We start from the raw sequence: 25,593 nt of genomic DNA, 5'->3' as shown, positions 1-25,593 counted from the left end.
AGTGTCACATATACTGATGTACAGTGAAATTTATTTTTTGCATAGAGTTCAGTAAATGTATTGCTATACATAAGTACAATCTAAAGGGCCTGTCCCACTTTGGCAATTTTTTTGACGACTAAGCTGTCGCCACATGGTCGCTCGGGTGTCGCCTGTATGGTCATGAGTAGTCTGCTCAGTCGCCCAAAGAGTCAAAGCGTCTTTCTGGTCGTCGCTGGATTTTCAACGTTGAAAATTTTTCGGAGACAGTCGGCAACAGTGGGTTTGATGCCAATGAGCGTAGCTGACTTCTCCTGACGTAGGTACTGTCATAGTTGTCGGCAGCTTAACGTAGGTTGTCGCCAGGTTAACGTAGGTTGTCGCCAGGTTAACGTAGGTTGTCGTCGGTGCTGACATTGTTATGTTTTTTTGTTGTTAAAGTATGATTCTATTTCAAATTTTATGTCGAAGGGGCCGGTTTATTGGCGACCTGCTACGACTATGACAGTCGCTGGCAGTCGCCTAAATATAGCCTAAGTGGGACAGGCCCATTAGTTAAGTATAAGTGTAGAGGAATAATACACTGAGACAGCATACAAGAATCGGCATGTTTTTACACCATTCTTCATGATTCAAGTTCAAGTTGGTATTCAAGTCCAAGTTCTTAACCTGGCCATAAAGGTCCATTGCCCTGGAGGTGTTGTAGGATCGGCCTGGCCAAGCAAAGTTGTTGTTGTCCTCCAGGATCTAACCCAGGTCTCTAGCACTGTGGCAGCAACTCAACAGCTGCGCCACCGTGCAGCCACTTCACATAAGGTTCACATAAACAATGAAGGTAGCGCACACAATTCTTTATAAATTAGTGGTCCGTCCGCTATAACCAAAGTCCATTATAAAGAGGTCCGTAATAATGAGGGTAGACTGTACTGTAACCTAGAAGTGTAATGAAAAGGTATCCACTTTTGACCTTAAATCAGATGCATGCCCTTCATGTAGGTATTTCAAAGGCATCTGGAGCAAAAGCTTGGCAGCAGAAACAGGATTGTTGGACTCTGATAAGCTGCTTTGTGTCAGTGCAGTAAACAGCATGCATGAGTGACTCAATATCATTAATTCGATACGCCTTTTCCTTGTAGAAAATATGAGGTTCACAGCAGACCATCCATCAATGGGTCATACGTTAAGCTTAAACTCAATGATTTCTGTTTGCCATCCCCTGTTAGGGATTTCAGTCACCTTTCCGCTTAAGGAGTTGACTGCCTGAATGTGACCATCTGCTTCATCGCTTGTTGTACACAGACAAATGACTTAAAAATAGCAAACATTCTGTTTTGTTTGTTAATGTTAAACGTATCCAAGTACGTTAGCTGCAAATTTTTCTTGCCTCTACATATTTAGCTTGGTTAGCTTCAGTGAACACAACTGGTGGCCAATATCCTGGTATGCGTTTAGCGTTAAAGATGAATTACTTTTCCAACATAGGGCATTTTTCAATAACTGTGAGAGGCGAACAAGTTGCTTGCTGCTTTCAGGCTTTGAAGAATAGTACATGTTAGCAAATTAATCACTTTTAATTCAGGTGCCCTATTTAAAGCACACATGTTCTATATATTAAAAAAACTGCAAGATGTGGCAAAATGCCCCGAGAGTCCAATATCAAAGAATAAGATGTGGATTAATAATTAATTATAATTTATTGTCAAATTGTACATTCTGGAAAATAAAACATGTAGGGTATTACTTTGATTGTGAAAAGCTACAAGCGCTGGAGATTGGAAATAAAGCTACAAATTCAGGAAACACCCAGCAGGTCAGGCAGCATCTGTGGAACAAAAGACAATTTTCGGGTTAAACACATAGTCATAGTCATACAGCATGGAAACAGGCCCTTTGGCCTAATTTAGCCAACCCTACCAACATGCCCCATCTACTTTAGTCCCACCAGCCTGCATTTGTCCCATCTATCTATATAATATTAAAACTGTGTGTGTGTGTGTTTCTGCCTGTCTTGTGGTTGCCAGCCTGTGGGTGCCAGCCTTTGATTCATTGCTACGCCAACACCAGACCCACAAATGCCCAGATTTTTTCCATTTCGGTAGAGATTTCACTTTTCATTCCAAGTATCCACTCCTCATTAAATGTTGTCGTGTTTATGTACACATTTTTAATAAAATCCTTCCCCCCCCCCCCCCCCCACAACCCACTCACTCATTTTGTCGCCTCCTACTGGCCAGCGACCATAACGGCTGCTGGCACCCGCCTCTCGCCTCAAAGACGCCATTTAAAAACAGCCGCACTGCTGAGTGCTCGAATCTTCAGTTGGAGGACCACGTCTCCCGTGGGGGCTACGGGTAGGGAATGGCTGCGTTGGGGGAGCAGACCCAATGGGTCTGCACTTGGTCTAGTATAATATTAAAACTGTGTGTGTGTGTGTGTCTGCCTGACTTGTGGGTGCCAGCCTTTGATTCGTTGATACGCCAACACCAGAAGCAGAAACGCCCAGATTTTTTCCATTTCGGTAGAGATTTCACTTTTCATTCTAAGTATCCACTCCTGATTAAATTTCGTCGTGTTTATGTACACATTTTAAATAAAATCCTTCTCCCCCCCCCCCCCCCCCCCACCCCACTCACTCATTTTGTCGCCTCCTGCTGGCCAGCGACCAGAGCGGCTGCTGGCGCCTGCCTCTCGCCCCAAAAACAGCCGCACTGCTGAATGCTGGAATCTTATATTCGGGAACGGCTTGAGTTGGAGGACCACGTCTCCCGTGGGGGCTACGGGTAGGGAACGGCTGCGTTGGGGGAGCAGACCCAACCGGTCTGCACTTGGTCTAGTATCCCTATAAATCTTTCCTGTTCATGTACCTGCCAATATGTCTTTTAAAGACTATATATATCAGCAAGGATTCTCTCTTTCGAGAAGGAAAGGACTTCTCATCAAAATAATGAACTGGGCTGATAGTCCCGATCCTCTTCAACCAATTTATTCGAACATAACCTGAGAGCTTATGAAGATACTCAGCTTTATTTTGACTTTAAATAATTGATTGCACCCCTGATATGAAATAGTTGTCAGTACGGTACAATTTGAAATTTAGCTGTGTACTTTACAGAAAAGGGAGGAATGTGGAGATAAAGCATTTTCAGATTCAATGAAGTGTGGCTTAACGCATAAATAATTACATTGCTCGTTTTCATTACTGAATGCAATATCTATGATTGCTTATTAAAACAGAGATGCCCACACCACAGATTTAATTCCTGCCATCAGGGATTCGATGGCAATCACCAGCAATGCAAATGGTATAAAATAGTCTGAATTTGTTCAGTTGTTTGCTACTGCAGGATGTTCTGAAGCTCCCACTCCAGCAAGTTACATTTATCCTTGTTGCATGTAGTTATAATTGTAGCCAGTGTGTAGTTAGCAAAGTCCGTAAGATGGTGAAATGGCAATGACCCTCACAACCCGTCTGCCTGTCAGGCACCTTCTACCCTCTCTGTTGAATCAGCTGCTGTTCACAAAATGGCCTCATTAGCTGCCTTAAAACCCACTAAACCAGAAAGGAGCAAAGCACAAAGTGATGGAGTAACTTGAGTAAGCTTTCACGTTGTGACGCAAAGAGCTGGACTAACTCAGCGGGTCAGGCAGCATCTCTGGAGAGCATGGATAGGTGACCTTTTGGGTCGGGATCCTCCTTCAGAATGAAGAAGGCTCCGCACCCAAATTGTCGCCTATCCATTTCCTCTGGAGATGCAGCCTGACCAGTTGAGTTACTCCAACACTTTGTGTTTTGGTCAAGATTCCCACATCTTCATTTCCTCGTGTCTCCAAACAAGAATCAAACCAGGATATCCTCATTTCTAAACAAAAGACTAAAAGCGTTGAGAAGAAGTGTCCTGACCCGAAACGTCGCCTATCCCTGTTCTCCAGGGTTGCTGCCTGACACACTAGGTTACTCTAGTACTCTCTTCTATGGAAACTGATCCTTGCTTCTATATCCTCACTCCAGACGGACTGCCTGAGAAGGAATACTGAAATCCCACAGAGAACAACTGGATACGTGGAACATTATTTTTGATATTTATTGATGAATAAATATTGACTCCGGCAATTCTGCTGTCAGTATTTAAATCATGCTGCTGTCACAAGGGAATTTTTTGTTTACATTGATTAGAAGAGCAATTTGGTGCGTCGTCTAAAATTTGCAAGATGGCACCTCTGCAGTGTTAGATTTTATGCACGAGTGTCTCCATATGAGATTTGACCCAAGATTTGATGGAGGCGAGAAAGCTCTGTAGTTTTGATCCAATGGTGAGAAATAGTCTCCACTGTTTAGTCTGCAGGGATACCATGAATGAGCAACCGGGTTCAATAAAGATGATGCACCATGTTCAGTACTTTTATCTAGACGCCACAGGATTTATGTCCTAGATATTTTGCTTGCATAAACCTCACTGAGGCCATTAATAAAGATTATGAACAAGAAGGGTAACGAGGCTGATCCCTCAGGAGTCCCACTGGTTGAAGATGCCTAATTAGAACCATTACCATTGACAAATGCACTTTGGTTCCTGTAACCTGGTCAATTAATAATCCAATTTGCATTGTCACATTGGATCTGGCGAGACTGCACTTTAACCAGAAGCAATTAAACAGTTGTTTCTGAAAGCGTAGTTGTAGAGTATTTGCGTCATGCAGCATGGAAACAGGCCCTTTGGCCCAACTCATCCATCCTGAACAAGATGCCTCATCTAAGATAGTCCAATTCATCTGCCTATCCCCTCCCCCCCTTCCCCTCACCCCCTCTCCCCCCCCTCCCCTCCTCTCCACCACTCCCCCCTCACCTGCATCCACCTATCCACCTATTATTTTCAGGCTTTGTTCTGCCCCACCCCTCCAATTCATCTGAAGAGGGTCTCGACCCAAAACGTCATTTATCCATGTTCTCTTGAGATACCGCCTGACCTGTTGAGTTACTCCAGCACTTTGTGTCTTTTATTGCAAGGGGTGGAATTAGAACAGCTAATTCAGTCATTTGTAAGATTATTTTGTTCCTTTTGCACCATTAATTTGTGTGATCGGCAAGTGTGCCAGACAATTCATTGGTCAATTAATAAATGGGCTGAACTGGTAAAGGTTCTCGTAAAGAATGGTTGTTCTATTCTCTCATTAAATGAAAATAATAATCTCAAGAACACAGTTTAAAATTTCAACAAAGTACGATTAACAAAGTCATTAAATTATCAGGTGAACTCAAATGATTCACAAATTACTTTCAGATAAGAAAATGGGTTTTTTTTGAGTAAAGTTTAGCTTATGTATGAGACTTGCCCCAAATCTGAATCCATCTCCAAACCTCCCTGCCTTGGATAAGTAACATGCATCTGTATGGGTGGAAAGTTGAAACTCCGCAATCCAATGTATATTTCTCTGATGTCCCATAAATTTACAGAAGAGTTTTTGTAGCTGATGTTGACAAAAATGAATATGTCTCTCACTCTCTCATTCATCACATCAATATTCTTACCTTTTCTCACATTGATCCTTGATTATTTGCCCAGGACAGGACACCCTTGTGTAAGCCAAGGTAGAGTGGCTGCCTCACAACTCCAGGGGTCCAGGTTCAATCCTGATCATCCATGCTGTCTGAGTGGTGTTTGCATGTTCCACTGGGATTCCCCAGGGTGCTTCTCATTCCACCCATACTTCTACACTTGCCTCAGCAAGGTTGCCAGCACAGTCAAAGACCAGCCTCACCCCCAGTCATTTCTTCTTCTCCCCTCTCCCATCAGGCACGAGAGAAATGTATATTTCAATTTCAATTCAAATGTATATTTCAAAATGAAAATTGAATGGCGGTGCAGGCTCGAAGGGCCGAATGGCCTACTCCTGCACCTATTTTCTATGTTTCTATGTTTATACCTCCAGATTCAGGGGCAGTTTCTTCCCAGCTGTTATCAGGCAGCTGAACCGACCTCTCATTAGCAAAAGTGTGGTCCTGGCCTCCCAACTACCTCATTGGAGACCTTTGAACTATCTTTAATCACATTTTATCGGACTCCAGTGTTATATCGTGCACTGAATGTGAACCTTTATCCTTTATCTGTGCACTGTGGTTGGCTTGATTGTATTCATGTATAGTCTTTCTCTGACTGGATAGCATGCAAACAAAAGCTTTTCACTGTACCTCGACACACGTGACAATAATAAACTAAACAAAACTACGCATCTTGACGATGTGCGGGCATGGTAGTTTCTTTGGCCAATATATAATGCAACTAATGTAGGTGAGTCATAACAGAATAGGGGTTATTTACTGGGGGTGTGAGAGGAAAAGTAGGATGAGAATGGGTTAGTGTAGATGGGTGACTGATGGTCTGTATGAATATAGTGACCCAAAGGGACTGTATTTGTGCTGTGTGAATTGTATGTCTATGGACATATTCTCTCCCTTCATTCATCGAACATACCTTTTTCTGATTGATTCCCTCTTGTAAGATCTCATCTGTTCACTCTATAGCAGCTTATTCATTTATACTCATTTGAGTTATCTTTCTGTTGACCAAACCAGCTGAACCGAGCCTTCAGATGCTGGATTCATTTTCAATTATTCTCTACAAATGAATTTTCTGACCTTACCGATAATAGACTAGATAAGAAAAGGAGCACATTTGTGCAAGAATATATCCCTGACAAAGGAAATATTAAAGTCTGCAAAAATCTGAAATAATAAACCACTAATTCTCCACATCATCATTTATATCATCATTTATATCATCACCTTGAACCTTACATGGCAAAAATTTAGTTCAAATGTGTTCATGTTCTCATGATGTGTTTGGTGATCCTTCCCGCAGAAAAAAACAGAAATAAATTCATAATGTGTTCCAATTGTTCAAATTTTCTGAGCATTTTTCCTAACCATTGATTCCATTCACCTTCCTGCATTTATTTGGAACTAAAACCGTACTGTTAGCAATTCTGATGCTATATGTCAATTAGACCATGTCCATGCCAAGATTTCTTGCCTCAAAATCTATACTATCACCCTGCATCATCCTTGTCTCAGCTACTGGGTCTACTGAAATAAACCTAAAGATGGTGGATGTGCAGGAGTGGGCGCCGTCTGTGTATGGCAGCCTGCCCGCAGTCCGTCTCTTCACCTTTTTTTAGTTTTAAGTCCTGTCCAAAATGTTAGTGGAGGTCTTTTATGTGGTGGGCGGGGGTGGGGAAGGGGGAAACTTTAATTCTTAGTCACCTACCTGGTCGGAGAGGCAGCATCCCTCCGAGCTGCTTCTTCGCCCCGTCCTCGCGGCCTACCATCTAGAATGGAATGGCGTTTCCTGTCGGGACCGGCGGGACTACAGCTTCGGCGGCGGCACAGCGCAAGGACACCATCACGGAGCGGAGCCACGGAGCGGGCGATGCCTTACCGGGTCGCCGTGCGGTAAGCTCCGGAGCGCTGTGGCCGCCGACTCCCAACATCGCGGAGCTGTGGCTGCGGGCGTCCGGCCGCGGGCGGTGCTGGATTTGGAGCGCCACGGAGCCTGGGATCGAGTTCGCTGGGGTCGGAGCTCCAACCGGTGCGGCTTGAGGTCTACGAGTGCCCCGGTCTCGGGTCTCCGGGGAGGAGGCAGCCGCTCCAGACTTTCCCAGCCGCTTGAGGAATTGTTTCACCCGACGCTGGAGTTCCATCTTCACGGCAAGAGGGCCCTAAAAATTATCGGACTGGCTGCTAGGCCACAAATGGGCCCCGACCTCGGGTGTTTCAGAGGAAGAGGACTTAACTTTCTGGTGCCTTTCCCCACAGTGGAAATTTTTGATTCTGCTGTGGGGGGACGTTTGTGTTGAACTCTAAAATGTGCTGTGTCCATTTTCTTTATTTTTTTTAACCTTTTTCTATGGTTTGTATGGAAACTTATTATTTAATTTATATAAAGCACTTTGGTGTCAATGCGAGTTGACTTAAAAAGTGCTATATAAATAAAACTTACTTACTTACTTACCTCCATTCTGCCTTCAAGTCTTTGAATATGTAATCTCTTAAATTAACAATCTGGAAAAAGCTCTTTGACCTGAAACATCAATTCTGTTTGTCTTTCCTCAGGTGTGTCCTGCGTACTTTCAGCGTTGTCAGTTATAGCTCATACCCCCTAATCCAGGCATCATTCGGGTAAATCTCCTCTGCATTCTTTCTAAAACCTCCACATCCTTTCTCTATTGGGGTGACCAGAAATGAACGCAATAATCCAATTGCAGCCTAACCAAAGTCCTATAAAGCTGCATCATGACTTCCCGACTCTTATGCTCTATGTTCTGACTGATGAAAGCAAGCATAGCATAGGCCTTCTTTATCACTCTAGCTACTAGTGTTGCTATCTCAGGGAGTTATGGATTTTCAGGGAGTTTGCTGGCCAGAAATGTGAAGTAATCACTAAGCAATAAGCATAAATGACACCAACATTAAATAATTGAAAATCAAAAGAATCTGCTAGAAATCTGAAATACAAACAGAAAATGCTATAAAAACTAAGCAGGCAACACAACATTTCCATCATAGATGCAGCTTGACCTACTGAGTTTTTCTAGTGTGTTATATTTGTGTTTCAGGTATTAAATAATTACTTGTTCAGTATTCCCCAAAGCAACTAACATGGTGGATGTGGCAATTGAAAAATTCATCAGAGGATATTAAGAGATTTAGGCTGAATTGTGGAAAATCGCAGCTAAATTAATGTAGATTTTAGAGAATAAAGATGTCCTTTTCCAGATTGATTGCATTCACAAACATTAGTTGATGTTAGGAAAGAGGTAGCATAGAGGCAGAGACAAGTATATAAATATCCACTATAGAACAGCACAGTTCCCCGCGGACAGTTAATGTAGTTTGTAAGTTTATACAATGGAGGGAACAGTGGCCCAGGGGACATTAAATCATTACACTCAGTGTTGCTTATCACAGAAATAAAGTAATTCATAATCAAAATGTTCAGTAGAACTTGCACTGGAAACTGGAAATATTACAGTGCAGAAACGCATCAGTTGAATGATTTCAAAGAAATAAACTTGGGAGACAGATAACTATATAGCATACTTCGCATTACTGACTGGAGATAAATGTCTAGGGAAATAAACCTTATGGAGTTCTTTGAAGTAGTAGAAGAGGTTCTTCTTGAGTTTCCTTGATATCAAGGATGACTTACACCTACTCTGGGTTGATGGGCTCTGAAGTGGCCGATAAGGTCAATGTGGAAGCTCCAGACACTTCCACAAATGGGGAAGATGATGGACAACAAGTGGGTGGTTTGTGAGGTGGTCCATTCCTTCCATCAGTGTACGCTCCCTGTGAATGGCCCCAAGGTTCTCAATATCATCCCAATTGTTCCTTCTCCATTTTGAGTGGTCAGCTATGTCGCTCTTCCAGGGAGATGCTAAATGCATTTCGTTGTCTCTGTACTGTACACTGACAATGACAATTAAAATTGAATCTGAATCAAGGGCTGGAGAGGTTCTCACGAGTCAATGGTATTGTTGCATTTGTTTAAGGAGACTTTGAGTATTCTTGGGTATATGGAATGAGTTTTTTTGTGATGCATCCACTAGAACAAGTAGATCCTTCTGAATTTCATTCATTTGCAGTCTCTACATTTGGATAATAATCCACATTTTGCTTCCTCTTCTTGACGTATAGCTTGGTTTAGTTTAGTTTAGAGATACAGTGAGGAAATAGGCCCTTTGGCCCACCGAATCCAGGCTAACCAGCGATTCATGTTACACTAGCACTTTTCTACACACTAGGGACAATTTAGAATTTCTACTGAAGCCAATTAACCTACAAATCTGTAGGTCTTTGCAGTGTGGAAGGAAACAGGAGCACCAAGGGAAAACCCATCAGTCAGAGTGAATTTACAAATCCGTACAGACAGCGCCCGGAGTCAGGATTGAACCCAGGTCCCTGGCGTTGTAAGGCAGCAACTCTACCGCTGTGCTACCATGACCTCCATATCAATGTATCTCTGTGGAAATTACAATAACAAACCAATACCAAGCATTTGCCAGGTTTTTCAGATTATCTATATCCCATTATAGAATCAATGGCCTCATCACAACATGTCCTTCCACCTATTGTCATATCATTGGCAAACTTGGAAACCTTGTATTTTATTCCCTTCTTCAGATCTATGATATAGATGACTGACGTATCAACACACGTTAGCTACCCCTCAAGACTAAATAAAGCATTAGGGTTTATTTTAAGAGAAACATAATTTAAAGACGGAGTGTGGACAACATGACTCATCAACACTTGGAATACGGCAAATGTTTCGGATTTTCAATGAAAAACATTATGGAGAAAGTGGAAACAAGATTTACTGAAGTACAACTGTCGGGTGTGATGAATGGGCCATAGAGGGGAAGGATTTAGAAGCTGACGTGAAAGAAGGCTTAAAATATGAGGATAGATGCACGGATATACCCGGAATTCCAGTAGGGAAGGCACATTAAATTTCTGCTGTTTTAGTCTTCTTATCGAGTCCACACACGAGATTAGAAGTTGTTCAGCCAGAGCTGAACACACTTCTCGGCATCTGCACAATGGTGTCTGTCTTGCGCTTCTTGTGCTTCTTGGGCGTGGTGGTGGAAAGATTGGTGGAAACAGGGCCGCGACGTGAACACTCTTTCCTTGACCCCACTGTCTTAGTGAAGTGTTGAAATGAAGAGTGTAGGTGGATTCAAGGGAGGACCTCATTGGAACTTACTGAATAGTGAAAGGCCTGGAAATAGTGAATGTGGAGAGGATGTTTCCATGAGTGGGATATTCTAGAACCAGAGGGCATAGCCTCAGAATAAAAGGACGTGTCTTAAGAAAGAAGATGCGGAGGAATTCCTTTCGTCAAACGGTGATGAATCTGTGGAATTCATTGCCACAGATTACTGTGGAGGCTATCATTGGGAGTTTTTAAGATGCAAATTGACAGGTACTTGATTGGTATGGGTGTGAAGGGTTACGGGGAAAAGACAGTCGAATGTAATTGAGAGGGAAAGAAAGATCAACCATGATTGAATGGCGAATGGCCTGATTCTGCTCCTATAACTTATAATTTTACTTTTAAGGCAGTGACTGCCAAATACTCGATTAGTAAGGGCGTCAAGGGTTTTGGGGAAAAGGCAGGAGAAAGGGAGTGTGAGGGAAAGATACATCAGCTATGATTGAATGGTGGAGTAGACTCGATGGGTCGAATGGTCCAATTCGGCTCCTTATCTATCTATATTACTAAAGGTCTGATCTTGACCACTTCCTGTTGTTCTGTATATTGATTTTAGAAAAAACGCTGCCACTTACGGCTGTGATTTTTGGCCATCTTACTCAGAGTTCCCCTCCGCTGCACCGGACAAGAGGACTTTTCCCATTGATTAAAAATAAAACAGTTATTAGTGTTCAAAAAATGTTGAGATTCTCTCTCCTGAAGGCCACGCACCTTCCGGAGGGACTATAAAACCCGGAAGTGTTGAGTGCCTCAGTCAGTCTCTGCAAGATGGGGGAGCCAGAGGGTCACGTCTCTCAGTCTGAGCTGTGAATAACACTGAACATGTGTCTACTAAACTGTGGGTGGTTTTGCTGACCTGCCAGTGCCCTTAATGTGGTTTGAAAATATAGTTTGGAAATGCTAAAGCTGTGTTGCCTTTGGTTTGGAAATGCTAAAGCTGTGTTGCCTTTGGTTTGGAAATGCTAAAGCTGCGTTGCCTAATTAGGCAATGTGAGATTGATCCCTGGGATGGCGGGACTGTCACATGAGGAAAGATTGAAAATACTATGCTTGTATTCACTGGAGTTTAGAAGGATGAGGGGGTTCTTATAGAAACATATACAATTGTAAAAGGACTGGACAAGCTAGATGCAGGAAAAATGTTCCCAATGTTGGGCGAGTCCAGAACCAGGGGTCATAGTCTTAGAATAAAGGGGAGGTCATTTAAGACTGAGGTGAGGAAAAACTTTTTCACCCAGAGAGTTGTGAATTTATGGAATTCCCTGCCACAGAGGGCAGTGGAGGCCAAATCACTGGATGGATTTAAGAGAGAGTTAGATAGAGCTCTCGGGGCTAGTGGAGTCAAGGGATATGGGGAGAAGGCAGGCACGGGTTATTGATAGGGGACAATCAGCCATGATCACAATGAATGGCGGTGCTGGCTCGAAGGGCCGAATGGCCTCCTCCTGCACCTATTTTCTATGTTTCTATGTTTCCATGGAACTTTAGCATTGTCAAACCAACTTTTCAATTAGGCAAGGCATTATCACATCAACTCGAAGACTGCGGCCCCTGGTTCTGGACTCGCCCAACATTGGGAACATGTTTCCTGCATCTAGCTTGTCCAGTCCTTTTACAATATTATATATTTCTATAAGATACCCCTCATCCTTCTAAACTCCAGTGAATACAAGCCTAGTCTTTGCAATCTTTCCTCATATGACAGTCCCGCCATCCCAGGGATCAATCTCGTGAACCTACGCTGCACTGCCTCAATCACAAGGATGTCCTTCCTCAAATTAGAGACCAAAACTTTACACAATACTCCAGATGTGGTCTCACCAGAGCCCTATACAACTGCAGAAGAACCACGTTACTCCTATACTGAAATCCTTTTGTTATGAAGGCCAACATTCCATTAGCTTTCTTCACTGCCTGCTGTACCTGCACGCCAACTTTCAGTGACTGGTGTACAAGGACACCCAGGTCTCGCTGTACCTCCCCCTTACCCATTGCCTTGCCTAATTGAAAAGTTGGTTTGACAATGCTAAAGTTGCCTTGCCATCTATATAATTAAAAGTCTAATCTTGACCACTTCTTATTTGCGTTGTATATTGATTTTTGGAAAAACACTACCACGTATGGCTGGGATTTTTGGCCATCTCAGAGTCCCCCTCTGCTCATCAGGTGCCGAGGATTTTACCCAGCGATTAAAAATAAAAGAGTTATTAGTGTTTAAAAAATGTTGAGATTCTCTCTCCTGTCAATCACGCCATGAAGGCCACGCCCCTTCTTGTGGGAGGGGGAGGGACTATAAAACCCAGAAGTGTGGGCGTGGCTCAGTCTCTGCAAGATGGGGGAAGGAGAAGTCACGACTTGCTGTCTTTAATGGCCTTGCACCCTGCTTGAAATGGTATGAAACTGCACTTGAATTTGGTGGCCTTGCACCCTGCTTGAAGTGGTAAGAAACTGCACTTGAATCTGGTGGCCTTGCACCCTGCTTGAAATGGAATTTCAAGGAATAGCCGTGAGTCAACTGCCAGCCCACCAGCCGTGCTTGAGTGTGCTGCCAACACAACAGGCTTGAGTGACCGAGCCGCCAGGCCAAGAATCCATTCGGCCCACAATGTCCATAGTAGCCCTCTGGAAACTAGTCCCTTCAGCCCACAACACCCATACTAGCGCTCCAGAAAGCCCCCCGACTGGCCATCAATATTGGAATTGGTGGAGAGGTGGAATATTGCGTTGGGGGACCAGCCTTCCCGTGTGATGCTGGGACCCAACGGGTCCCACTTAGTCCAGTATTATTATAAAACTCTGGTCTTGGATGTTTAGTTGTGGGTTTGCTTGCTTGCTTGAACTTTTTCTTTGATTCACATCTCCTCGAAAACCCGATGCGGCAACGGTGAAATGTTTACATATTCCGGTAGATATTTACCTTGTAAATTCGAAAATCCCCTCATCTGAAAATTTGATTCATTATTTCCCGAGTATTTTACTAAAATTAGTCACCAATCTGACATCTATTTAAAATCTAACGTGTTGAAGCGAGTTGGATGATGTCACAATGCCTCTGCTCCTCTCCCTCTGTCCTCCCCCCCCTGCCCTCCCCTCCACCACTCCCCTCCCTCCCCTTCCCTTCACCCCCTCCCCCTTCCATTCACCCCCTTCCCTCCCCCCTATCCTTCACCCCCTCCCCTTTCTCTCCTCCCCTCTCTCTCTCCTCCCCTCTCTCTCTCTCCTCCCCTCTCTCTCTCTCCTCCCCTCTCTCTCTCTCCTCCCCTCACTCTCTCCTCCCCGCTCTCTCCTCAGCTCTCTCTCTCCTCAGCTCTCTCTCTCCTCAGCTCTCTCTCTCCTCAGCGCTCTCCTCCCCTCTTCGTTCTCTCTCTCCTCCCCTCTCTACCCTCCCTTCTCTCTCCCCCCTCTCCCCCCTCTCCCCCTCCTCCCTCTGCCCCCCTACCCTCTCCTCCTCGCTCCCCGCCCTTTACCCCCCACTCCACCTCCCCTCTCGCCCTCCCCTCTCCCCCCCTCTTCCCCCACTTCCCCGCCCACTCCAGCTCCCCCTCTCACCCACCCCCCGCCCTGCAATCAAGGGGACGGGACCCAACGGGTTCCCCTTGGTCTAGTGACTTATGAACTTACATAAACTGATTTGTATGAAAAAGTTATCTTGATCATTGCCAAGAACTTGTCTTATCAAAAGGTGCAAGATTTATTGGAATCTTCCAAGTGGTGCACTGATTGTTCGTGTTCTGCTGTAATTACTTTTCAAGCCGAATCGTTGACAGTTTAGGAAGTTAATTGTCACATTTGTGCTGGGACAATAGCACAGAGCAGGTCAAAGACAGGGTTATATTCATAACTGTCTATCCTGACGCAATCATATTACTGAATTCCTAAGGTTAATTAAAATAGGAAACTGATGCCTGATCTTATTAAAAATTGTGAGAATTTAATTTCTGCCAGTCTGACACCGTACATTTAATATATAAGTATTATCACAAAACCTCTATAATTCAAAACCATTGCCCAGCAGAAGCATTTCCTTCGCCGCCAGTGATGACCAACTGTAATGTTACGTGATTGTGCTGAAGTATTTTCAGGACCGCATCTGAATGTTCAGGGCTCGTAAGGTAATAAGGTCTGAGGAATGGTCTCGACCTGAAAAGTCATCTATTCCTTCTCTCCAGAGTTAAGGGGCCACTTGGGGAACTTAATCTGGGAGTTTAGAAGAGTGTCTTCGAACTTCAAACTCGCAGCATGGTCGACAAGTGGTCCTGGGAGGTCTATGAGGTCACTGGAACTCTCCTTCATGCTAGAGGGAAGTTCCCGAATACTCGTGACCTCAGCTAGGTCGCGGAAATCTTTTCAGCATGTTGAAAAATTTTCCGCAAGTAAAATTTGGTCGGCATGGTTCTTTTTGACGTAGTGCAGTGGAGTGGGGTCACTATGTAGTTACAGGCAGTCGAAGGCAGCCGCAGGCAATCTCCTTCGCTGACCGGGCATTTTGATTGGCTCATTGGAGTTTTCAGGGACAAGAAAAACATACCGGTAGGTAAAATGCCCGCCAAACTTTATTATACTTCTTAAAAGTGTCTCCACTCCTTCTCCCCCCATCTCCCCCCGTCTCCCCCCCCGTCTCCCCCCCCCGTCTCCCCCCCTTGTCTCCCCCCCCTTGTCTCCCCCCCCTTGTCTCCCCCCCTTGTCTCCCCCCCCTTGTCTCCCCCCCTTGTCTCCCCCCCTTGTCTCCCCCCCCTTGTCTCCCCCCCCTTTCTCCCCCTCCTTCTTTCCCTTTTTCCCCCCTTCTCCCCTCTTCTCCCCTCTTCTCCCCCTTCACCCACCTTCTCACTCCCCCTCCCCCCGGTCACAGGGAGAATGTAGAAACTCCGTACAGACAGCATCCCTAATCTAGGTTGTAGCACTGAGGTGAAGATGATTAACCAATGCATATCCCACACCTTTGGAATCGAGGTTTCCTTCCAGATCACACTGCTAAATTATGGTCATCCTAGCTTTGTTCAATGTAAGGATTCTCAGTTAAATCTCTTTGTCACAGCTCCTCTAAGGGATCAAAGCATGCTGAACAAAATCCTCGCTTCCTGTGTTAATTGGTGTAACTTTCACAACTGCATTCAAGCATAGCAATGGTCGTGCTGTGAGCTTTTCAATCCCGCGGTTCTGATATCACACACCTGGTTCAGTTACATTTTTTAATGGAAAGATTGTTGAGAAGATGTTGAATATTTTGAGAGTGCCAGCAGACACTAGAATGAGATCCAGGTGTACAGAAGAGGCGAATTGACTTTAGACTTTGGAGATACAGCGTTAAAACAGGCCCTTCGGCCCACCAAGTCCATGCCGACCAGCGATCACTCCAACATTGACGACGATAGCATGGTTGTGCAATCTCATAATAATAATAATAAATTTTATTTTTATAGCGCTTTTCTAAGACTCAAAGTCGCTTTACAATAGTAACAGACAATAGCAAACGGAGAAGCGGCGAACAAACAGCGCCAGCGTCCTCTCCGTGCAGCACATAAAGAAAGAATACAGACATAACAATAATAGACATTTAATCGGAATAACATATAATCGGAATATAACAAATAATAAAGACATCACAGAGACACAAATTAAAAACAGAATTCAATCCAAAAACAGAAAATCAAAAACACAGTGTGAAGAGAGAGCAGCGGCAACCAATTCGTGCCAGCGTCCACTCTCCCTCCACGGCAGCCATCTTGGACACAGACCTACAAGACTACAGTTAGACAAAAAAAATCATCCCCCCACAGTGGATAGCACTATGGGGGAAGGCACAATGTCCAGTCCCCACCCCATGTTCACCCCAAAGTCAGGCCTATTGAGGCCACCGCAATTGCCTCTACGGAGGCCCGATGTCCCTGGCCGTTCTCACCGGGTGGTCTTGCCCCGGCGTCGGGAGAGTCCTTTCGGCGGCTGGGCCACTTGGAATCTCATGTCTTATGGGATTCAGTGCGGCTCACGAGTCCGATGCACGAGCCACACACACGGGAGCAGTGGAGGCACATGAAGGCTGCTGTGGGATGATTTAGGGTTGCATCCTCCCTCCTGTGTCTGGCACTAATGAGTCGGCTTCGGCGATTATCCTCGAAACTGCTGACCATCTTCCTAGTGGTTGTACGCCAGCCAGTCCTGTCACTAGCACGGGTTTCCAGGTCTTTGGGGGCTAGGACTGCTGGGTCTTGGTGGTCCTTGATACAGTCTTTGAACCGTTTCTTAGGGTTCTTTGACCCTGTGACAGAATTCCGTACAGGAGTTCACGAGGCATGTGGAATTCATCACATGGCCTGTCCATCGAAGCTGGGCCTTTATCATCATTGCGTCGATGCTTGTGAAGCCAGATCGCTCCAGCACTTCCACGTTGGTCACCCTGTTTTGCCAGCAAATGACCATGATGGACCGTAGAGAGCGCATGTGCATTTCTCAAGCTGCGGATGTGTTTCCTGTACAAGTTCCATGTTTCACATCCATACAGCAAGCTGGAGAGTACTACAGCTTTATAGACTTTCAGCCTGGTTGGCAGCTTGATGTGGTGGTCTAACACTCATGCTTGGAGTCCACCAAGTGCTTGACTGCCTTTGCTGATTCTGGTCGATATTTCCTCATCCAGCGAGCCATCATAAGATATCATGCTGCCCAAGTACTTGAAACCATCAACGGTTTTCAGCGTTATGTTGTCAATGTGTACACTTGGTGCTGGTGCTGAAGAGCCTGGAGCTGGTTGGTGGAGGACTCATGTCTTACTGAGACTGATAGTAAGACCAAATAGCTGTGCCGCTTCTGCAAATCTGGACACGCCAAATTGGTCAGACTCCTTGTGTGCCATAAGGGCGAAATCATCCACAAAGAGCACTTCAATGATGAAGCGTTCAAGAGTTTTGGTCTTGGGGTTCAGTCAACGTAGATCAAAGAGAGAGCCATTGTCAGTACTTGATGAATGCACCGTGATCAAGATCTTGGAGGGAATGAAGCAGAAAGCAATAGTAAAAGAGGTTGAACTGTACTGGGGCGAGAATGCAGCCCTGTTTGACTGCAATGGAGATGTTGAAGGGTGCAGAGAGGTCGCCAATCACCCCATACACTAACACTATCCTACACATGAGGGAGAATTTACAGAAATCAATTAACCTACAAACCTGTACATCTTTGGAATGTGAATGGAAACTGGAGCACCCAGAGAAATACCACACAGTCACAGGGAGAACATACAAACTCCTTAAAGACAGCATTGGTAGTCAGGGTCGAACCTGGGTCTCTGGCGCTGTAAGGCAGCAACTCTACTGCTGCACAACTATGCGTCCTGAATCACTAAGGATAATTTGTTAGGGTAACATGGATTGACGACCTTCCGGGTCACAACCCTTCTTCAGACTGATTTCATGTGGTGGGAGAGAAATCTGGATAAGAGAAGGAGCAGGGTCGAGCATGGCCAGGTATAGGTGAATGCAGGCAAGGTTTTTTTTTGTTAGGCAGATTGTTAGACAAAGGCCAGGGATGAAAAACCAGGTGTGAGCCGGAAAGGTGAGACCAAGTGCCGAGGAGTAGTCTGAGAGATTATGGCCTGGTGCTCATCTGTGTGGTCATGATGAAGTGGTAGATATGAGGAGGTGTCTGAGAGCTGGTGCCTGACTTAAGCATGGTACACTATAGTCTGGGAGACTGGAGTATAGTCTGGGATATAGTCTGAAGAAGGGTGCTGACCGAAAACGTCCATGTTCGTACACGAGCACTGTCCAACATAATAGGGACAATTTACTATGTACAGAAGCCAAATTAGCCAACAGACCTGCATGTTTTTGGAGTGTGAGAGGAAACCGGACCACCTGGAGAAAACCCACGTGGTCATGGGGAGGGCATACCAACTCCATAGCGGCAGACCCTGTAGTCAGGATCAAACCTGCATTTGTGGAGCTGCAAGACAGCAACTCTACCAGTGTGCCACTCTTTCAGATGGTTGGTATTCAATGAACATTGCTTCACATTTGACATCACTCCACTGCACTATCATTTCCCAGTCACAATTCCCGATCAATTGTACATAACACTTCAGTATCATAGTTTGAAAAGCATGGGCGTTGCAATTGAATTTCTGGAATTACATGGTGCAGCAGTGCAGAATTTGTCATTGTCAGGTCAGAACTGGCTCTGTGGAAGACTTGCAATCCTCTAATTCACTCTTTCCACCAATACCCACTGCTCGCTTCACCCACCTCTCTTGTGTACGCATCAAACTTTCCTTAAATGGATGGCACAAATGCCAAATGCCATTCCTCATGGGTGCAGATGTTCATTAAGATTCACTCGCACCCATGAGGAAAACTTTGGCCCAATCTGGTGACAGAAGCCAATTAACCTGTCAACCAGCACATATTTGGGATGACGGAGGAAACCAGCGCACCAAGAGGATACCCACGCGGTCACAGGGAGATTATGCAATATCCACATAGACAGCACCTGAGTCAGCATCGAACCCGGGTCTTTGATGCTGTGAGAAGGCAGGTCTACCAGGTGCACCACTGTGCCGCCTTTTGCCCTGATTCTTCGATAAACTTGATCTTCGATGGTACATAATGAGAAGTACGGTGCAGTGGGCGGTACAGTGGCGCAGTGGTCGAGTGGACAACAGAGTGGCACAGCAGTCAATGCTGTCACGGCACATCTGGTACTATCTTGACCTTCGGACTGTCCGTGTGGAGTTTTGTACATTCACCCCCTGGATAGTGGTTTCCTGCCTCCATCCAAACATGCACTGGAAGATTAATTGACCACTGCAAATTGCCCCTGGTGTGAGGGTAGAGATGATGAGCATGTGAGTGCGAATAGGTTGCAGTGAAATAAGAGAAGGAATGAGAGTGATAGGGTTTGTTTTATTTATTATAGGGGTGTGCCACCATGTGCAGAGTGAACCACCATTTAATTGCCCATCCCTAATTGCCCTTGAATCATAGAATCATAGAATCATAGAAAGTAGGTGCGAGAGTAGACCACCAGGTCCGTCGAGCCCGCACCGCCATTCACTCATGGCTGAACACTAAACAGACACACTTACCCACAAACAGTAGACACAAGACACAGAACACAAGACACTACCCTCCCCTTTATACCGCTATCACCCCTCTCCACCCCAAGAACCGCGTGATCTCCTGGGGGAGGCAAAAAAACGGATAAAAACCCAGGTCCAATTCGGGAAAAAAATCCGGGAAATTCCTCTCCGACCCCAATCCAGGCGATCGACACTTGTCCAGGAGATCACTCAGGTCTTACTATACTAACCATACCTAGGTCCATATCCCTGCCCTCTCCCCGTAGCCCCTTATCCCCTTGGCAGCTAAAAAACCATCTATTTTTGACTTAAATATATTTAACGTTTCTGCTTCCACTGCTCCCTGGGGCAGTGAATTCCACAAACTAACCACCCTCTGGGTGAAGAAGTTCTTCCTCATCTCAGTTTTAAAAGAGCCCCCCCTCACTCTGCAACTATGTCCCCTAGTTCTAGCCTCCCCGATCATTGGGAACATCCTCGGTGCATCCACCCGATCAAGGCCCCTCACGATCTTATACGTTTCAATGAGATCGCCTCTCATTCTTCTAAACTCCAAAGAGTAGAGTCCCAGCTTACTTAACCTTTCCTCATATGTCAATCCCCTCATCGCAGGAATTAATCTTGTAAACCTTCGCTGCACTGCCTCCAGGGCTAGTACGTCCTTTCTTAAGTATGGACCCCAGAACTGTACACAGTATTCCAAATGTGGTCTCACTAATACCGTGTACAGCTGCAGCAAGACCTCCGTGTTTTTATACTCAATCCCCCTAGCAATAAAGGCCAAAACTCCATTGGCCTTCCTGATTGCTTGCTGCACCTGCATACTGACTTTTAGTGATTCATGTACTAATACCCCTAGATCCCTTTGCGTTGCATTACAACGCAGCTCCTCCTCATTTAGAAAATAACTTGCCCTATCATTTTTTTCCCCAAAGTGAATGACTTCACATTTATTAGTATTAAATTTCATCTGCCAAGTTGTTGCCCACTCACCTAGCTTATCTATATCCTTTTGCAGACTCTTCCTATCCTCCTCATCCCCTACTTTCCCTCCCATTTTCGTATCGTCCGCAAATTTTGATATATTACACTTGGTTCCCTCCTCCAAATCATTTATATAAATTGTGAACAACTGGGGTCCCAGCACCGACCCTTGCGGAACCCCGCTAGTTACCGGTTGCCATCCCGAGTATGAACCATTTATCCCCACTCTCTGCTTCCTATTTGTTAGCCAATCCTCTACCCATGCTAATATATTACCCCCAATCCCATAAATTTTTATTTTTAGCAATAGTCTCTTATGTGGCACCTTGTCAAAAGCCTTTTGGAAGTCCAAGTATACCACATCCACCGGTTCCCCTTTATCCACCCGGGTTGTTACTTCCTCAAAGAATTCGAGCAGATTCGTTAAACACGATTTCCCCTTCACAAAACCATGCTGGTTCTGTCTGATGAAGTCATGTTTATCCAAGTGCCCCGTTTCTTTAATAATTGTCTCTAACATTTTACCCACCACCGATGTTAGACTAACCGGTCTATAGTTACCCGCCTTCTGTTTACTTCCTTTTTTAAATATAGGTGTTACATTGGCCATTTTCCAATCCACTGGGACCGTTCCTGCCTCCAGGGAGTTTTGGAAAATTATCACCAATGCATCCACAATCCCCACTGCTATCTCCCTCAAGACCCTTGGATGTAATCCATCAGGCCCAGGGGATTTATCCTCCTTCAGTCTCATTAATTTCCCTAATACCACCTCCTTGGTGATCTTAATAGTATTTAGCTCCTCCATTCCTACCGCCTCCTGTTTATCCAGCGTTGGAATATTTTTTGTGTCTTCTATGGTGAAGACTGATACAAAATACTCGTTTAATGCCTTTGCCATTTCCATGTTCCCCACCAACAACTCTCCAGTCTCACCCTCCAATGGACCAACGTTCACCTTAGCCACCCTTTTTCTTTTTATATAGCTATAAAAACTCTTACTATTAGTTTTTATGTTGTTCGCTAAATTCCTTTCATAGTCTATTTTCCCCGTCTTAATTAATCTCTTAGTTACTTTTTGCTGACCTTTAAATGCTTCCCAATCCTCTACCCTCCCACTATCTCTGGCTACCTTATATGCCCTTGCCTTCAGCCGAATACTATCCTTTATAGTTTTACTGAGCCATGGCTGACTGTTCTTACCCTTACCCCTTTTTTTCTTCATAGGAATAAATTTTTCTTGAAGGTTATACAGTAGATCCTTAAACGTACACCACTGCTCATGTACCGTCTTATTCTTGAGTCTGCTATCCCAGTCAACTTTGATCAGCTCAGTCCTCATACCTTCATAATCCCCCTTATTTAGACTAAGCACCCTAGCCTGAGTTTCAACCTGCTCCCCTTCTATTTGAATATGGAATTCGACCATATTGTGGTCACTTGTTCCCAACGAGTCCCTAACTATGACATTTTTAATTAATCCTGCTTCATTACACAGGACCAGATCTAAGATTGCCTCCCCCCTTGTCGGTTCTGTGACATACTGTTCTAGGAACCCGTCTCTAATACATTCTATAAACTCTTCCTCTAGTCTACCCTGCCCAGTTTGGTTTGCCCAATTAATATGAAAATTGAAGTCCCCCATGATTACAGCAGTTCCCTTTTTACATGCGTCAACTATTTGCAGATTTATGTTCTGACTAACAGCGTCACAGCTATTTGGAGGTCTATAAATCACACCCACTAGTGTTTTTTTCCCCTTGTTATTCTCTATCTGTACCCAAGCTGTTTCACTATCCTGATCCTTCAACGCAATATCCTTCCTCTCCATTGCCGTTATTCCCTCCCTTATTAAAAGGGCCACCCCTCCTCCCTTTCTTTCCTGCCTATCTTTTCTAATTGTCGAGTACCCCTCTATATTTAACTCCCAGTCCTGATCCCCTTGCAGCCATGTCTCCGTAATGGCCACGATATCATAACTATATATACTTAATTGCACCGTTAATTCATTTATCTTATTTCGAATACTCCGCGCATTTAGATAAAGCACTTTCAGATGATTTTTACTACCCTTCCTTTCCGTTTTTGCCCCTTTTACATCTAGAGCTTTATCTTCACACATTCTGGATCCTCCTGTCACATTTTGATTTTCCGCTTCCCTAGCCTCCCCAGATGAGCCCTCCAATCTATCCTTCCAAAGCACTGCTGTAATATCTTCCCTGACTAGCAATGCAACACCACCACCTCTTGCCCCTCCAATTCTATCACACCTGAAGCAATGAAATCCTGGAATATTTAGTTTCCAATCACAGCCCTCCTGCAACCATGTTTCACTGATCGCCACAACATCATACTTCCAGGTGTCTATCCAGACTCTAAGCTCATCCACCTTTCTTACAATGCTCCTAGCATTAAAATATGCATATTTAAGAAACCCCCCGTCTCTTCTTCTCTGTTTATTTCCTTTTTTTTCTTTCTCCTCTTGTGTCCGAGTGCTTCCCTTTTCTGCTTCCTGCCTCCCATTCGGTCTACTAGCTTTCTCTATTTGAGTCCCTCGCCCCAACCATTCTAGTTTAAAGTCTCCCCAGTGACCTTTGCAAATTTCCCCGCCAGGATGTTGGTCCCCCTCGGGTTCAAGTGCAACCCATCCTCTCTGTACAGGTCCCACCTTCCCCAAAAGAAGTCCCAATGATCCAGAAACTTGAATCCCTGCCCTCTGCACCAGTCTTTCAGCCACGCATTTATCCTCCACCTCGCTCTATTCTTACTCTCACTGTCGCGTGGTACAGGCAGTAATCCTGAGATTGTTACCTTTTTGGTCCTTTTCCTTAACTCTCCTCCCAACACCCTAAATCCTCCCTTCAAGACCTCTTCACTCTTTTTACCTATGTCATTGGTACCAATATGTACCACGACCTCAGGCTCCTCTCCCTCTGATTTCAGGATATCTTGGATGCGTTGAGACACGTCCGAGACCTTGGCACCAGGGAGGCAGACCACCATCCTGGTCTCCCGACTGCGTCCACAGAAACGCCTATCCGACCCCCTAACAATAGAGTCCCCAATTACTATTGCCCTCTTCTTTTTTTCCCTACCTTTCGGAGCAACAGGGCCGGTCTCTGTGCTGGAGGCCCGTCCGCTGTTGCTACTCCCGGGCAGGCTGTCATCCTCATCCGTACTCAAACAGGAGTACTTATTTGCAAGGTGTACCGACATTGGAGTACTCCCTCGTTCCTGCCTCTGCCCCTTGCCCTTCCTTAGCGTGACCCACATGTCTCCCTCCCGTGGTTTTGGAGTGACCACCTCCCTATAACTCCCCTCTATGACCTCGTCACTCCCCCTGACAAGACAGAGGTCATCGAGCTGCTGCTCCAGGAACCTAATACGGTCCCTTAGGAGCCCCATCTCTCTGTACCTGGTGCAGATGTGGACGTCTGGAGGGACATCCGACACCATGACCTCCCACATCTGACATCCAGAACAGTACACTGCTCTGACTGTCATTCTCTCGCCTTACCCTGGATCCGATACCAGTACAATACAATAGAAACTGCTGGGAGAAATCAGCAGGTATCTGACTCACAACAACTGCTCCCTCTTGCCCTTTAAACTGTACCTTTATTATATAAACAAAAAGCACTGTACCTTTAGCCCACTGTACCTTTAGCCCACTGTACCTTCAGCCCACTGTACCCTTAGCTCACTGTACGTTTACTAAAGCACTGTACCTTTAACCAGAAAGCAGAAATGCTAACCTGAGGTTGCACCCAATCAGCTGCTTCCTCTAGTCTGCTTCCACCAATCAGCGGCTTCCCCAGAAACCCTCCCTATGGAGTGTGGAACGTTACGGGATTTGGTAAAAGCCCTGACCCTCCTCCACTGTCTCCAACGGTCCTGGGTCTCTGTGAGAACAAGCCCCGTGCCCGATTCAAGTACTCACCGCCCTGACCCTCCTCCACTGTCTCCAATGGTCCTGGGTCTCTGTGAGAACAAGCCCCGTGCTCGATTCAAGTACTCACCGCCCTGACCCTCCACCGCTGTCTCCAACGGTCCTGGGTCTCTGTGAGAACAAGCCCCGTGCCCGATTCAAGTACTCACCGCCCTGACCCTCCTCCGCTGTCTCCAACGGTCCTGGGTCTCTGTGAGAACAAGCCCCGTGCCCGATTCAAGTACTCACCGCCCTGACCCTCCACCGCTGTCTCCAACGGTCCTGGGTCTCTGTGAGAACAAGCCCCGTGCCCGATTCAAGTACTCACCGCCCTGACCCTCCACCGCTGTCTCCAACGGTCCTGGGTCTCTGTGAGAACAAGCCCCGTGCCCGATTCAAGTACTCACCGCCCTGACCCTCCACCGCTGTCTCCAACGGTCCTGGGTCTCTGTGAGAACAAGCCCCGTGCCCGATTCAAGTACTCACCGCCCTGACCCTCCACCGCTGTCTCCAACGGTCCCGGGTCTCTGTGAGAACAAGCCCCGTGCCCGATTCAAGTACTCACCGCCCTGACCCTCCACCGCTGTCTCCAACGGTCCCGGGTCTCTGTGAGAACAAGCCCCGTGCCCGATTCAAGTACTCACCGCCCTGACCCTCCACCGCTGTCTCCAACGGTCCTGGGTCTCTGTGAGAACAAGCCCCGTGCCCGATTCAAGTACTCACCGCCCTGACCCTCCACCGCTGTCTCCAACGGTCCTGGGTCTCTGTGAGAACAAGCCCCGTGCCCGATTCAAGTACTCACCGCCCTGACCCTCCACCGCTGTCTCCAACGGTCCTGGGTCTCTGTGAGAACAAGCCCCGTGCCC

The 25,593-nt window shown here is 45.7% G+C and overlaps 1 protein-coding gene across 1 annotated transcript in view; it reads left to right on the top strand.

The window, feature by feature from the left end:
* The window catches only part of astn1 (astrotactin 1), a 1,835,284-nt gene that overhangs the window by 1,607,844 nt on the left and 201,847 nt on the right, over window positions 1–25,593 (top strand). The window lies entirely within an intron of this gene.

This window comes from Amblyraja radiata, chromosome 10, assembly GCF_010909765.2.
Source record: "Amblyraja radiata isolate CabotCenter1 chromosome 10, sAmbRad1.1.pri, whole genome shotgun sequence".
Lineage (NCBI taxonomy): Eukaryota > Metazoa > Chordata > Chondrichthyes > Rajiformes > Rajidae > Amblyraja > Amblyraja radiata.
Note: the sequence above shows the minus strand (reverse complement) of the source record. Positions and strands in the feature narration are given on the sequence as shown.